General features: G+C 39.9%; 1 long non-coding RNA gene across 1 annotated transcript in view; it reads left to right on the forward strand.

Annotated features, from left to right (window-relative positions):
* The window catches only part of LOC128312000 (uncharacterized), a 32,526-nt gene extending 25,387 nt beyond the window's left edge, over positions 1–7,139 (forward strand). The window contains exon 3 of the long non-coding RNA XR_008290767.1: positions 6,800–7,139. This is a non-coding gene — a long non-coding RNA (uncharacterized LOC128312000). The remainder of the gene's footprint in view (positions 1–6,799) is intronic.
* The last annotated feature ends 8,701 nt before the right edge of the window (positions 7,140–15,840 follow it).

Raw genomic sequence — 15,840 nt, forward strand, 5'->3', positions numbered from 1 at the left:
CTTTTACAAAGATTGCTGCTTATGCTAAGACACCTGAAGGAACTTGTTTGCAATTGTACAGACAGGCAGCTAACATTCAAACCCAAATCCATCTAAATTCAAACCTTATGCACATAACCAAACAAATCACTTCTTAACAACTACTTGGCACCTTTTAGAAGCCTGGATGAACCGTTGTTTATGAGTATGGGAAACTGGATCGCAATTCTGCCTCAGCTGCTTATTGTCTGTGTGCTTTATAAGTCATGAGATCTTGGGTAAGCTTTAGTGTGGAAGGAAACAAAGCGAAACGAACCCCAACCATGGAGGTCCTTAGTGATGAAAATGCATAATGTTCACACAACACTGAGGAGTTTAGTTAATAGAATAAAGAATTTGAAGGGGTGGAAAAAGAGGTGCCCTAGAGAAAGTGATGGGATAAAACTACAAACCAAGGCTGGAAATTGACTGTAAAGGTTTTGAATTCTGCTCAGAGAACTTTGACACTATTTCTTTGTCAGTAGTAACTATAACAAAACCAGTACTATTTACTGAGTATTATTTGTTTCTTATATGTTGTCTGTAAGTTTTAAATCAACCCTGAAATACGGCTGTAATTATTCTCACATATGGGAGCAGAGGAGATGAGAACATTTCTAAGCATTACGGAAGATCTGACACAAGAGAGATCATATCTTGATTTGAGGATATGAGATGGCTTCATGGAAATGGAATCATTTGTGTTCAACTTTGAAGGACTGGAAGTATTTGAACATGAGAATATGAGAAGGCATCATTCCAGGCCAAGGGAGTAAACTCAGAGGAAGGAAAATTGAGGACAGAAAATTAACAAGGCACCTGTCAGTTTGGGGAGGGCAGCAACCTAATATGTAACCCCAAAATTTCTTTGTAAGGTGTACTACAAAAAGAAAATGTGCTCAAACATATTCTTCTGAGTCCATATGCATTTTTTCTTCTCATTTTGAGGTATAGGCTCCATGGAGGAATCTGAGTAAGGTTTCCTATTACTGAATTGAATGAACATCTTAAAAAAAAACAGCTGTATCTTTATCAAAAGACAACATAACATTAATTTCTCACTGGTCTTGGGAACTCATGTAAAATGTATGCGCTGATTTTTAATTTTCTCTAGTGCAGGTGGCATGCCGTGGTGGGGGTGGGAGGTGGGCAGGGGAGGGAGTTTGTAGCGGAATCAGTTAAGTCACGCAGACCCATGCATGGAATGACCTTGCTTGCATGCCAAACTTCAGGCGGAACAATAATGAGAAGGTAGCAGAACTAATCAATTTGGAACAGGGCCCATTCCCTCCATCACTTGGGCCACTTAGGATGCAGGCAGTGTCTTGAGCTTTTCCTCAAGCTTGCCCTTTGAACACAAACAGAAGGCTTTCTCTTACATAACTTGGAGAAAATGTAGGTTTGCAGTCTAAAATAGAAGCAGAATTTGTCTCCATGCTAATGTAACTATTTTTTTGATACCCTTTCTCTTCTTCAATCTCTCTCTTTTTTTTTTCAGACCTTATGAAATATTTAGGGCATCTTACTAACCCTAACTCCATCCCCTTGATGACCCCTGTAATTCAAGAATACTTCATGTGTCCTTCTCATAGAATGTTTGTACAAGCTCTCTGAGCAAGTACCAAATTTCCCTGCACCTCATTTTGCTCATCTATGAAATGGAGACAAAGCGGAGGTTCTTAGTAAGATTAAAGGGGAAAAATGTGTACAAGACACTTACTAATGCTATTTATGACTGGGTTTTCACCCTTCTCCCCAGACATATCTGATTTCGAAATGTAACTTTAGCAGTAACCTGTTAATCTTAGGCGAGTCTCTTCATCTTCCTGAGCCTTGATTTTGTCTTTTATAAGATAAAAATAAATAGGTCTATCTGGTGAAATTGCTATGAAGATTAGCTGATACAATATTCATGATATAAACATTTACTTAATTGTTACTCATCTCTGTAATTTCCACAGCTCTTTCCAGAGTACATATTACTTGTATGGTACCAAAATCTTAGGGATTGAAAAAATAATTCAATAATCATAAATTCAGGCCAAGGGTCAGGACTCTGGTGGTTTCTTTTAATAAATACTCTTTCACCACTTGCATTGTAGTTGAATGTATTTTTTTTACTTTCACGGGGGCTTTTGTTATCAGTTCCATGGACAGAGCCCAGGAGACCCTACCTCTCTTAAGCTGCTGGAAGCAGGGGGTTTCAGAGGTTACTAATCCCTGATGGTTTGGTGGCAAAATGGCCCCAGTCAATAGCATTGCTCAACCATGCTCAGTTGAGCATCTCTACTGCGATGAGCCTGATTGTTCCTTGGATCTGCTACGAATATGAATTAGATTATAAATAGAGAAGCTTCTCTGCTTCGAGACTTTCAAACCATGACATTTCCAGATAGGGACAAAGTTTTGCATCAAAGTAAAACACATGGTGCCTCTATCTGCCCCTAAGACTTGGAAGGTTAGCCTACACTGAGTCAAATAGGGCTGTGGACAAAACAATGTTACAATAGCCTTTTAGAACATAGCATGGTCTCTGAAAGAGGGGTTTCAGTAGGTAAATTCTCTAAAATACACACACACACACACACACACACACACACACACACACACTTTGTGGAACTATGTCAGAATAGTCATGTCTCCATCATGCACAAATGACAGTAAGCTTGCTCTTTAATTTGCATATTTCTGGACTATTTTGCACTTTTGTGCTAAGTTTAGGGATACTGATGAGCTTTAAGAGGTTGAGAAACCTCTTAAACACAAATATGGTAGGAAGTTGTGAAACAAATGAATCCTCAAGTCCCGTCGCTTGAGCAGAAAGAAACCAGCATACCCCAAGCTACTACTAGGCTATTCTGTGTTGGATTGTGTACCAGTTTTGTTTTGATTTTTTTTATACTTACCTCATGTGATCCTCACAACAACTCCATGAGGTCAGAATCTTTGGGGGCATCTTATAAATGAAGATTCAGATGCTCAGAACTTAGGTTAATAATGATTTGGCTCCTTGAGATGTGCTGGCCAAGCATAAAGATGAAGTATGCCCAAGAAGCATTTTCTAAGGCTGGTGGTTCTGCTAATTTGAAGACTCTCACTTTGTTTTGCTAAGCAACTATTAGGACTTTGGATAAGTACTGCTGGAAATAGGAGCTCATCAAGGAAAGAATTTTAAATGCTTAGAAAAAAACGCTGGGGAGAAGAGCTCTAAGTCAATTAGAATTGTCTTTTTCATGCATTAAAAGAAGGAAAAAGGAACTGCCAGTGACAAGAGGGGTAAAGGGTTTTTGAAAAGTAATGTCTTCGCATGGTGGGGAGGGGTGTAATTTGTTTGCTTAGATATGTGTGATGTAATCTCCTCCCTGTACCTTCTTTCCTAGATTATTTTAAATAAAATGTGTGTTGCTCACCAAAGTTCTGGTGCAAGTGACTTAGTCAAAGGATTTTAAAGAGGGATAGGTTTCTGAATTTAGCTGGGATGCAAGATGACCCTTGAAAAAGCACTTGCACTTGTGTCACAGAACTGACACGTGGCCTTCATGTGGGAGACATATTCTTAATGTCTGGCACATGGTTAAGGAAAAAGTTAAAACCTGCCAAAACATGTTGACTTTAACTGAATGAAACAAATGAAAGAAACTATAGGGTGGGAGGAAAAGTAAAAAATTCATTCCAAGAATAGAGAGGATGTTATTTAAACAACCATTGGAATTCTTGCTTTCTTCATCAGTGAATTGAGTTTCCTGGATAATATGCTTTCAATGACTCCATTCAGTTTCTGCATCCTTTATTTCTATAGCCACTTCAGTTTATCTTCAGACATAGGCAAAGCTACTAATATTAAGGCACTTTCCACTGTGATAAGCAAGACATCAGAATTCCCTATTTTGCAGAAGCCACTATGCTCAATACTTCTAGTATGACTCAGAATGCCTGTCTTGCTAGATCAATTCCTTGGTCCCTGAGGCTATCATCAACGGTTGAACTAAAGGACCCAATTATACTCTATGACATCAATATCAAGAAATAAACTGTGTGCCCTCAACTTTATACCATCTCCTCTCAGTTTTTAGCCACAGAAGAGCAAGACCCATGAGCAAAGCTTTGGAATGAGAAATAACACTCAAAGTTCTGTCTGGAAATAAAGTCTCCCTATTTTAATTGACTGTACATTTTATCCAATCATTCGATAAGTATATTTTGAGGAGCTACTATGAGCCAGGCCTTACGTGAGAGGCCTGAACTACAGGAATGCAGAAGGCAGAAATTATTTTGCCCATTTATTGTTCAAGTCTAGTGGTGGAGACAGGAAAGAAATCAAACTAGGGCAATTCACCATTGGGGAAGTAATGTGGTGGGCAAATTGACGTGGTATGAGACCACAGAGAAGAGTTCCCTAGTCCAGACTTACAGATCAGATAGTCCTTTCCAGAGGGTATGAAGTCTAAGTAAAGATTTACAAGATGGCTCTGACTTAGCCAGACAGAGAGAGCAGAGAAGGCACTTCCAAACATAGAAACCATCTTCTAATTGTCTGAAGGAATGATGGCAGCTTTGAGCATTCGGGAAACATACAGGAGATCAGTCCAGTAGACCACAGAATTGGTGACGAGTACTGAGAGACGAAACTGGAGAAGTGGACAGTGGCCAGTACTTGAAGTCTCTGGGAACCACTTTTTTTTTTAACGTTTTATTTATTTTTGAGACAGGGAGAGACAGAGCATGAACAGGGGAGGGTCAGAGAGAGGGAGACACAGAATCCAAAGCAGGCTCCAGGCTCTGAGCTGTCAGCACAGAGCCCGACGCGGGGCTTGAACTCACGGACCGCGAGATCATGACCTGAGCCGAAGTCAGCCGCTTAACTGACTGAGCCACCCAGGTGCCCCATCTGGGAACCACTTTAAGATTTTGAACACACTATCCTATAGTTAATAGGGAGTAATCGAAGGGTTTAAGCAATGGAAGACATAATAAATACACATTTTTAAAGCATCACTCTTCCTGGACTTTGAAGAAATATTTTGTACAGCAGCAAGAGTGGGAGCAGTGAAACAAGAGACAATGGCACATGGCCCATAGCGGTGGCTGTGAGAATGGAGACAAATGGACACATGAGGAATATAAAGGAGGTATGTTTTGAATACTATTTAATCATTTTAATTATTCTCTTGATAATCTATTATCAATCTATTCTGCATTTCCTGGATTGTGTTACTTAAATAAATGCCATGTCACTCAAAAAGAAGATGATCATGTCTCTTAGTGATTTCTCAATGTCAAATAGCGCTTATGTCTCTTGCCCCAGTGGTCTAATTAGCATGTTGGTACTATCTTCATCCATTCATTCTTTTATTCTGACATACATTCCTTGAGTATCTATTGTGTGCTAGGCACAGATCTAGACACAGGAGACCTAACAGTGAAGAGATAAAGACCTTGCTCTCTTAGAGCACACAGTCCATGAGTATTGCAGACAAAAACAAAGTAAATAAATGAAGAATGTAAGCTCAGGTGGTTCTAAGTGCTATCACAAAGGGTAGTCAGATAAAGTGACAAGAACTGACCATTTCACATTGGGGGATCAGGAAAGGTCTCTCTGAGAGGTGGCATTTGAGTTGAGACCTGAGTTCTAAGATACTCAGGCAAGGATCTGAGTGAAGTGTGTTCTAGGAGAGGGAACAGTAAGAGAAAATGTCTTGAAATGAGACATTTCCCCTGACAACCCTATTTAATGTCATAACCTAGCATTCCTTGCCACTTAATCTTGACCCTAATTGTACTACTCTACTTTCTTTTTTGTAAAGGATTTCTCATTTTCTCAATGCTATCTACATCTTACACTTTCATCTTCTTTATTGTTTGTCATCTATCTTCTCTGACTGGAGCATAAGTTTTAAGAGGGCAGAAAGACTTACGTTTTGTTCACTGGTGCATCTGCAACACATGAGAGAGTTCCTGACACCTGGTGCTCAAACACTTTTTCAGTAAATGCATGAAAGAGCACATACTAAGTGGTTAGCAACAGAAATAGGGACAATGTGACTGACTGGGAGGCATCATGAAAATAAAGTGAAGTATGACATGAAGAAGTTGGGGGGGGTGTGAAATAACTCATGCAGTGCTGTGTAGACCATAGCAGAGTCTGGTTCTTATTTATAAAACTCTTTACTAGAGGGTTTTGAGTGGAGAAAGGAAGAGGTTGGATTTGCATTTTTAACAGATCGGTCTGGGTACTGTGTAGAAAATGAATTGTAGGGTGTGAAGAGAGAGAAGAAGAGTGATCTTCCAGGGAGTGAAGACTTCAGTGACTCCTAAGCCCATTTCCTCAGCCGTAATGGATTGCTCGACATTCACTATCCTTCAAGTAGTTTGTGTCAACCTCAGAGTAATGCATTATGGGGGAATCTGCCAACTCCCTTTCTCCTGGCAAGGCCAAAGGTAACAACAGCCTGGAGCCGGGTGCAGAGCTAATCTGGGGGAGCATCTTTCATGCCAAGAAAGCATAAACATACTTCAGAGATGCAGCCTTGATTAAAAATACATGGACACTCTGTATGCATTCACTCACATATGGCCTTTGATTGCCTGGCATTTTCAATTCATACAAGAACATTATGGTGCTGCATTATGGATGAGAAGACACATTTCACCATCTTAAACGGAAGGATTTTATGTGCTTTTTCTTTCCCCTCCTCATCTTCCATCACCCTCCCCACCCGTTAGTCAGAGATTAAACTGTTTAATTAAGTTCTGATTAACTGTACTTCCAATTTTGTCACAGGAGTGTTTTCCATAGTCTTGGCTGCTGCCTTTCTTCATGGAGATGAGGGCTAGCTGTGCCCCAAAGATGAGGAGCGTCCCTACCGCCAGCTCTGCTTGCTGGCATGTTCACGTCACATCGCCTTCAATATCTACCTTCTGCTGCAGGTTTTACACCACCATTTCAATCTTGAACAGGTGAATTAACCAACTTTTATATGAAGCATCCACCACATAAACCTGCTCTATGTTTTCACTTAAGCCTCACCAAAATATTCTGATGCCTTTCTCATCTTGAAGAGCAAGACAGCATGGCAGTTGTGAAAACAGATTCCATCATAAAACAAACCAATGAACAAACAAAAAAGACCTAGATTTGGATTCTGAACTTATCACGAACTAGCTGTGAGATTATGGGTCAAGTTCATTGATGTCTCAGAGCCTCAATTCTCTTTTCGGTGATGGGGATGTGTATCCTGTGGGTTGGATATGGCAAAGCCATGTCATTAGGTGGTAGCATATCAAGGGCTTAGCACAGTGCCAGGGACACAGTAACTCCCCCCAAAATTCTGGCGACTAGCATTGCTTCAGTATTTCATTATGTGCTGTACACACATTAGGTACTTAATTGATGTTTTCCTTAAATGAACCACTTAAGGGAAGTCATGATGCATCGTGAGCTATTGGTGCCAGTTCAATTCCCCCTTTATCTGTAATGGCTTTGTGGATCACACCAGGCTGAAACATCATCCCTCTGTCCTTCTATGACCTGTATTTCTGTATCCTTTGGAAATTCATTCAATATGGGATAGGTATACATTCTATCAGTGTTGAAGCCATACCACCTGGGTTTACATTTGGGCCAAAATACATACTAGCTGTGATACCTTGCAGATGACACACAAGCTGCTTGAACCCCAGTTTCTTCATTTAGAAAATGATAATGGTGCCCCTTACATTATACGGTTGCTGTGAGTATTAAATGGATAATACACATAAAACTCTTTGAAAAGGCACTGAATTAATATAAGTGATCAATAATGATCACCATCATCATTATCATCATTATTATTCATTACTTTGCTCTCTGGCAGCTCTTACATAGATCTGTAGGTAAATGTCATATTTTATACATGTTTTATTCCCTTTTGAAGACCCTTGCCTTCTAACATGTGTAATACTCTTGGGGTAACACGAGGCATGTCCTGTTATCCATGTCTGATGGAGGCAGGCTTAGGGTAAGTAGCCAGAGTGGTTTCCCTGGGGCTGTCTTAGATTAGTGCTGCAAGTCCTATATTCTGGAAAAAATCCCTCAATCCCCAGCAAAGTAGGATAATTAGTCACCCTAGCAGACTGCAGGAGATTAGAGCTTACAACATGGCCATTTAAAGGATGGGAGGGCAACAGCAATTAGACTCAAATGCAGAAGAGATGATAAGAATTTGTCTATCAGGAAAGCAGGATGTGTAAGTGTAACAGCAAACCATATACTAAGTAAAACCTTGTCCCCAGAAACACAAAGCAGATAATCAGGTTTGTCCTGAAAAAGGCAGGGGGAAAAGGGTACCAATGCTTAGTGAATAATGCATCCTTACATAAGTGAAACTGTCCTTATTTTTTTAAACCAATCAAGCCAAACAAATCAATAAGAAAATATTAATTGAGAATATGTTATGTGCCGGGTTTCTGCTGTGCACTTCACATGATCTCATTTATTTTCCTTAATAATCCAATATTATACTTGTTAGAATGTCTATTCTATAGATCAGAATTTCTGGGGGTGAGCCCCCAGCATCAGTTTCTTTTCAATCTTCCCAAGTGATTCCAGTATGTACCCTCCTAGAATTCTAATTTAATTGATTTGGGATGTAGCCATGGGCAAAGGGATTTTTAAAATCTTCCCAGGTATAGAAGGTTGAATAGTGTTCTCCCAAAATTCATGGCCCCCTGGAATGCCAGAACATGACCTTATTTGAAAATAAGGTCTTTGCAATTGGAAAGTCAAGATGAAGACGTTTGCTTTGTAAATGTTAAGATGAGGTCACATTGGATTAAGGTGGGTTCTAAATCCAATGACTGGTGTCTTTGCAAGAAGAGAGAACACACAGACATATATATGCAGGGAAGATGGCTATGTGACAATGGAGGCAGAGATTAGGGTCATGCTGGTGTACGACAAAAAAGCTAAGGATTGCTAGGCATCACCAGAAGCTAGGAAGGGGAAAAGAAGGGTCCAACCCTAGTCTTTAGAAAGAGCGTGGCCTTGCTGATCCTTTAGACTTAAACTTCTAGCCTTCAGAAGTATGAGGGAATGGATTTTCATTGTTTTAAGATACCCAGTTTGTGGAAATCAGTTATGGAAGTCATAGGAAACTAATATTATAGGTAATTCTAATACACAGCCAGATTTGAGAACTACTGTTCTAGGTAGCTAACCCCCAAATTAGGTCAATTTGACTTTGACTCTTTCTCCATCCAGGTCATGAATACCCTTTACAATGTCTCTCACAGTTGCCCTCAGAAAGGTAGAATTCTTACCGAATAGGGAAAGGAAACACAGGTTTTCAGGTTGGGCCTTCCTGTGTTAGCTGCTCTTAAAAGCTTTCGTATGACCCTCATTGGGCAACACAGACACTCACATCTCGAGAATCACATACCCAGTCTGTCCCTGTATATCTGCTCCCCTTTCTTTTAAAATATTCCCTCTATGAGAATTCCAAAGAATATATTCAAAGAGAAAAGCACAATCATTACAGTTGAGAAACTGCTCTTGAAACTTATTAGCTCGTGACTCATACTCCTGAAAGGAGCTAATACCTTAATTTCATATTTCTCTGCTCAAATGCAGACCAAGGCGTAAACTGAGATGAAACTTTACACTAATGGCTTCTTAATTATACCCATCTAAAAGCAATTACCTGAGTTTTAGCAGATACAAAGTTAGGGTTGATGGGACCAGCAGATGAGAAATAAGATGAAAGGTCATCTGCAAAAAAAGATCAGTGGAGAGAAGATAAAACACAGTGAGAAGAGAGGGGAAAAAAATCCAGAGATAAGTAAAGGTTGATAAATTCCTAATAATAGTCCTGCCTGGTTTCTAAAACAAGGGTGCCCCTTTCTCCCCTAACTATTAGAAATGAGGCTAAAGAAATGTTTTATTTCAAGGTGGGAATTGATGAGATGTGAAACTTTGATACCTGAACTACAATTACTTTAGGCCTATTTTGAGCCAAAACTTACTAAACAGTAGAACCAGGATTCTAAAGTAAAAATCATTGAATAGATATCCTTGGTGTGTTATCCATTAAAAAGAAGCAATATATAGCATGAGCGCAGTTTGCAAAATTACACCGAGCTTATGTGGGCACACATGTGTGTACATGTGCGTGCACGGGCAAGGGCGGGGGATTCGCCAAAACGTTCAGGTGTCCTCCTTCCAGTGGGAGATTGTGATGCCATTCAATTTTATGCCATATGCTTTTGTATTCTGTTTAGATTATGTGCAATGAGCATATATTCATTGTGGATAAAAGGAAACTATTAAAAATAAAAATCAGAAATGGGGCACCTAGGTGACTCAGTCGGTTAAGCATCAGACTTCAGCTCACGTCATCATCTCCCGGTTCCTGAGTTAGGGCCCCACATGGCGCTCTGTGCTGACAGCTCAGAGCCTGGAGCCTGCTTCAGATTCTGTGTCTCCCTCTCTCTCTTTGCTCCTTCCCCCCCCCCCCCTCTCTCTCTCTTTCAAAAATAAACATTAAAATTATTTTTAATTAAAAAATAAAAATCAGAAAAAAATAAGCAAATTTATTGAGACAAAAGCAAATTAAATTGATTGCATTTATCTCTGAACTGAATCGACACAGTAGCAGCAGGCTTCACCTGCTTCTCACCTGCTTCTCAGGGTCTCAAACTGAGAACTATGGGGTAGAATCCATCCCACGGGACATATGTCTTACTTAGGTTTGCATGATCACGAAACATTTTAAAATGTTGCTTTAGATGTACTCCATCCAGTTCAGTTTGCCGCATTTTTCCTCCTATCTCTCTGTCCCTGTTTCTGTCTGTCTCGTCTCTCTCCTGATCTCATACACAGAGACACAGACAAATACAGACACACACACACACACACACACACACACACACACACACACAGTGAGTCTATTTCACTTATTTTTTTTTTTAATTTGCCTGACACTGGGCCCCTGTGTTGGCAGCATACTGTTCAGATGGAATCTTATCATCTACTCTCCTCTTGGAGAATTTATATACATATATTTATATACATAAATAAAACAGTCTTTAAGAGAGTGAGTGATAAGACTCCAAGTCCTCAAAGATTTTCCTACTTTTTCTCTCATTTCTCCATCAGTTGAATCACCTCTTGGTTTAGAATCCCTATTTTTTTTTTCAAATGCAGATATCACATAGTCTCCATGTCCAGAAACTAGTTGTAGATTAAGCATCGTGAGCTCGATACTGACTCCCAGTTATCGATGTCCATTCAAAACTGCATTTTTGCAACGCTTCCAGATTCAGAGTCAGTAGGAAGAGTTGGTTTCCCATCAGGAAACTTTCATGCCCTATACTGCATTTGGAGTCATTTAAAATTTTTTGACAAAATTCAAGGGACAAGAAATATTTTATTTCAACAACAACAAAATTAAAAACAAAAGCTAATACATGTTAGTTGTTTCCTATCTTCCCTACTGCGCTGATTGCTTTACCAGTGATAATTCATTTTCATTTTCATAAGAATCCTCTGTGGCAAGTATTGCTCTCATTTTATAGATGAGGGCATTGACACTCATTTGGGATAAATAAATTTCTGAAGATAGCACAGCTTTAAATGCTAGCAACAGAGGAACAGTCTAAGTCAGTGTGGTAGCAAAGCAGGAACTGTTTTCCCTACTTTTCTGAAGCAGATCCCTGAACCGTGGCAGGCTGGGGTCAGCTGGCACTGACTGGCTTGTGACATGCGATTGTGTGTACTCCTCAGTTCAGTGATGTCATGCTGGCAGCTTGAAATCAGCAATGATGAGAATATTTACACCCTGGAAATTGGCACCTACTAAAAATCAGGGCTGTGTGTGTGTGTGTGTGTGTGTGTGTGTGTGTGAGGGAGGGAGAGAGAGAGAGAGAGAGAGAGAGAGAGAGAGAGAGAAAGAAGAGCCCTTTGTTAAACATTTACTGGCATAACACTGCTCCCAAACTAGAATGGGGTTCCTTTCATTAATTCAGTTTTTGTTGAAGCCCTACTATTTGTCAGGCACATGCTTGACACCAGAGGCAAAGAAAATGGTGCCAAGATGATCCCCATTTCAGAAATGTACAGACTGGAGAAATTTGACAGGGAAGAAAACCAATGATCACGATAGCCAACAAATGTCAAAGCAAGAAGTAAGAAGTTACCTAGTTGCGTAAACAAAAAAATAAATAAATAAGGGCTGGGGATTTTATAAGTAAATTATAGTTAGTAGGTAACATTCTAATAAAAATTATTAAAATGGATTCCACTTATTTAAGTCTTTAACTTCCAAATTATAGAAAATGCAACTCAAATGGACATAAGCAATAAAGGACTTTTTTTGTTGTTGTTGCTTTTTGGTCTGTTTTTTTGTTTGTTTGTTACCATGACATGTGCTAAGAACTATGCACTAGCTTTTTCCCTCTGTCCAAAATGATTTCTTTTCTCTCTCTAAATAATCAGTTCTAGTCTTTGAGTTCTGATTTACATTTTAATTCTCAGAGTAAATGGTATTTCCTCAGAAAGATACTAAGATACCCCTATAGTAACTCCGAGTCCCATTACTCTGTGTTATGGGGTGAACTGTGCCCCGCTCTCTTCTCCCCAAAAACACAATATGTTGAAGTCCAACCCCAGAGCCTCAGAATGCAACCTTCTTTAGACACAGAGTTGTTGCAAATATAATTAGTTAAGATGAAGTCTTTAGATTGGGCCCTTATCCAACATGACTGGTGTCTTGAGAAGAAGGGAACTTCTGGACACAGAGACAATGTGAATATATGGGGTAGGATGCCATGTGAAGATCCGTGTGAAGATGAAGGCAGAAATTTTGATGGTACCTTTGCCAGCCAAGAAATGCCAACAATTTCCAGCAGACAACCAGAATGTATGAGAGGGGCCTGGAACACATTCTCCCTCACAGCCTCAAAAGGAATCAACCCTACTGACACCTTGACCTAGGTCTCTGAATCCCCAGAACTGTGAGACAATAATGTCTGTGGTTTAAGATACCTAATTGGTGGTATTTGATTATGGCAGCCCTAAGAAATTAATACACTCTGCATCACTTTATTCATCTACTTATCCTCTTGTTTCCTTATTTCTTTCTTTTACTTCCTTTCTCTTCACTCTGGAATGTAAGGACCCCTGGTTCAATGCTATACCTGGTCCTAGACCATTGGCTTCCACATAATGAATACTTGGCAAATGATTTTTGGGAACAATGCAGGGAGTTCATTGACTTACGTGGCTTAAGACAGGGCTGGAAACATGATTTTAGGCAGGTTTGACCAAATAACTTGATTCAATCAGCACTATCTGTACTCTCCCTCTCCCTCTCCTCCTCTGCAACTCCACATGGATTTTGGTATCTGCTTCTTCCTATGCCTGGCTTCTCAAATGGAAATCAAAGGGCTCCCAGTCATCCTAGACTTCATCAGTCAAAATTTTCAGTTATTAGAAAAAAGTGCCTAACGCTAAGAGAAATCCCTCTAAAATCAGACAGGATCTCAAATGATTCTGGGTGGTGGCAAATATGATAGCTATGTGTTCCATGGGGCTTCATGTGTCCACACTTAAAGAGAGCAGAAGAAAGCATGGATTTCTCAGATAACACAGAGGGATGTATGGAAATGTGTTTCCATTGCCTTCATCGGCCTGAGTTGGGTGGGTGAAGGACTCATCCTTGGCCCAGTGACTACTTTCCCATGGCCAGGAACTAGGAGTGGACAAGGTTACTCTAATCACCTGAAGCCATGGAGACTGGGGGTAGGGCTATTGCCACTTAAAACTCAAGGAGTTCTTAGGGAGAGGAGTGGGGAATTGGAGGCTGAGACATAACCCAAAGTACCCAGCACGCTGTCCAGATACAGTAATTTAAAAATTCTTGAGTCACTAGCCTCCACCAGCATTACATAGACCACACAGTTGCTATGTCACAGTTAATGTCTTTTCTCTGTTGTTTTTCCGAGTTCTACTCCTTGGGATCCATTGTTTGGTTTACTCTGCATCACTCAAACACAAATTAAAACTGACACCCAGGTTGCTCACATTCTTTTTCCAAATGCAATGACTCATTTAATGGATTTGGATGGTTTCAAAAGATCTTCCATACCTCAAAAGCACCCGAATGACCCTTTAAAGATATGAAGCCCCACTTAAAAATGGACAGATTCCTGAATACAAGTCTTAGTATATAAACCAATAATTAAACATGGAACTGTCTATAATTCAGAAGGAGAGAAGGCAGAGCATTTCCTCAAATTTATTTTTTGTTATTGTCGTGGAGGGAGGATTATTCCCTTCACCAATTGGTTTCATGTTTTTTAGTTTTCTTGATTGATGCTCTGGGTAAAAGCTTCAAATGAGCAAAATTTCTGCTAAAAGCTGTACTTATGTGATTCTCTCAAACCACTAGCATTTAAAGGCTAGAATGCACTGGTTTCTAGGGTATAGAATAAAAGGATTTAAGAACACAATTAGTAACTTGTTCCAGCAATTAGAGCTGAGTTTAATTACAAACTAACCTCTTGATAGACCATTTGACAGTCAGTGCAAAGTGAGAGAAAGAGATCAGAAAACTGCTAGAAGCAGCAGCAAAAGAACTTTTCCACATATTTATTTTTGCTCACATTATCTTCAGGCCTAGTGTTGCTTTTGCAAGGGAAAAGGTGACAGATTTTGTTCTTTAAAATGTTTAATTTTTTAACTTGGCAAAAGGGTTTATTTTTGCGTGCTTTCTCTTCTACTCATCTGAAAACCAAACTGCAATCCTGGATTTATGCTCATCTGTCACTAATGGTACCCAATGGGCTTCCTCTCCATCCCCAAAGACATGTCTGTTTTAGGGTAGAGGAGGGTACCAAATATGCTCAGAATTATAATGTTAAAACATAATGGGACTTAGGGATCATCTGGTCTAACTCGAACATATCATAGATGTGCATGCCTGAGTTCTGGAGAAGCTGTTAACGTGCTCAAGATCATAGAGGGGGCTGCAGCCGGGACCCCAACATGAATTCTATATGTTAAGTGGAACAAAGTCCACTCTTTGGAACAAAGGAAAGGTTTCTCCTCCCGGTGGTTGTGTTGGAGTAATTTATTTTCTTCTTGTTAGCATTTCCAAAAATGGAGCCCTCAAAAAGATAAATAGGAGGCCATTCTTTCAACGCTGCATATTTTCCCTTAAGTACCAGGACTCAGATCCATTTACTGGGTGTGGTACACTGATACAGCTTTATGCAGAGCCGTGCTGGCCCCGTGCACAGAGCCAATTACATTACAGGGAGAATGGAGCTGAGTGGGAGAAAAGCATGTGGTTAAGAATTAGGATTGGCACGATGCCCTATTCTATTTACTAGCCATAAGTAAGCCTTCTCTCCTCAATCATTTTGCTTCTCCTGACTTCTGAATGGGAATCCTCATGTCTCACCCAATATTGCATTTACTCAGCAAACACTACTGAGTACCTACTGTGTGCCAGAAACTGTACTAGGTTCTAGAAATATGGTGGAAAGGAAACAAGGCCCTTTATCTCACAGAGTTCACATTATAAAACGGTGTACAAGTGAGCAGAGAGATGAAAGTCAGGGAGTGTCATGTGACAACCCAGAAGAGAAACACTAGAAGCTGAGACATAGCCACTGAAGCTCTGCCGAGTCATGTCTAACAGCAAGAAAGCCATGATTTTTACAAGGATCAAATGCCTACTGCCTGAAATAACAGGAAGAAAGTCATAAACACCTATGCTAATAATATACTGTATTACTTTTATTAATGGGAACTGTGTTCTGTTAAGATTATATAGGGGCGGCTCA

Source organism: Acinonyx jubatus, chromosome D4 (genome assembly GCF_027475565.1).
Source record: "Acinonyx jubatus isolate Ajub_Pintada_27869175 chromosome D4, VMU_Ajub_asm_v1.0, whole genome shotgun sequence".
Taxonomy (NCBI): Eukaryota; Metazoa; Chordata; class Mammalia; order Carnivora; family Felidae; genus Acinonyx; species Acinonyx jubatus.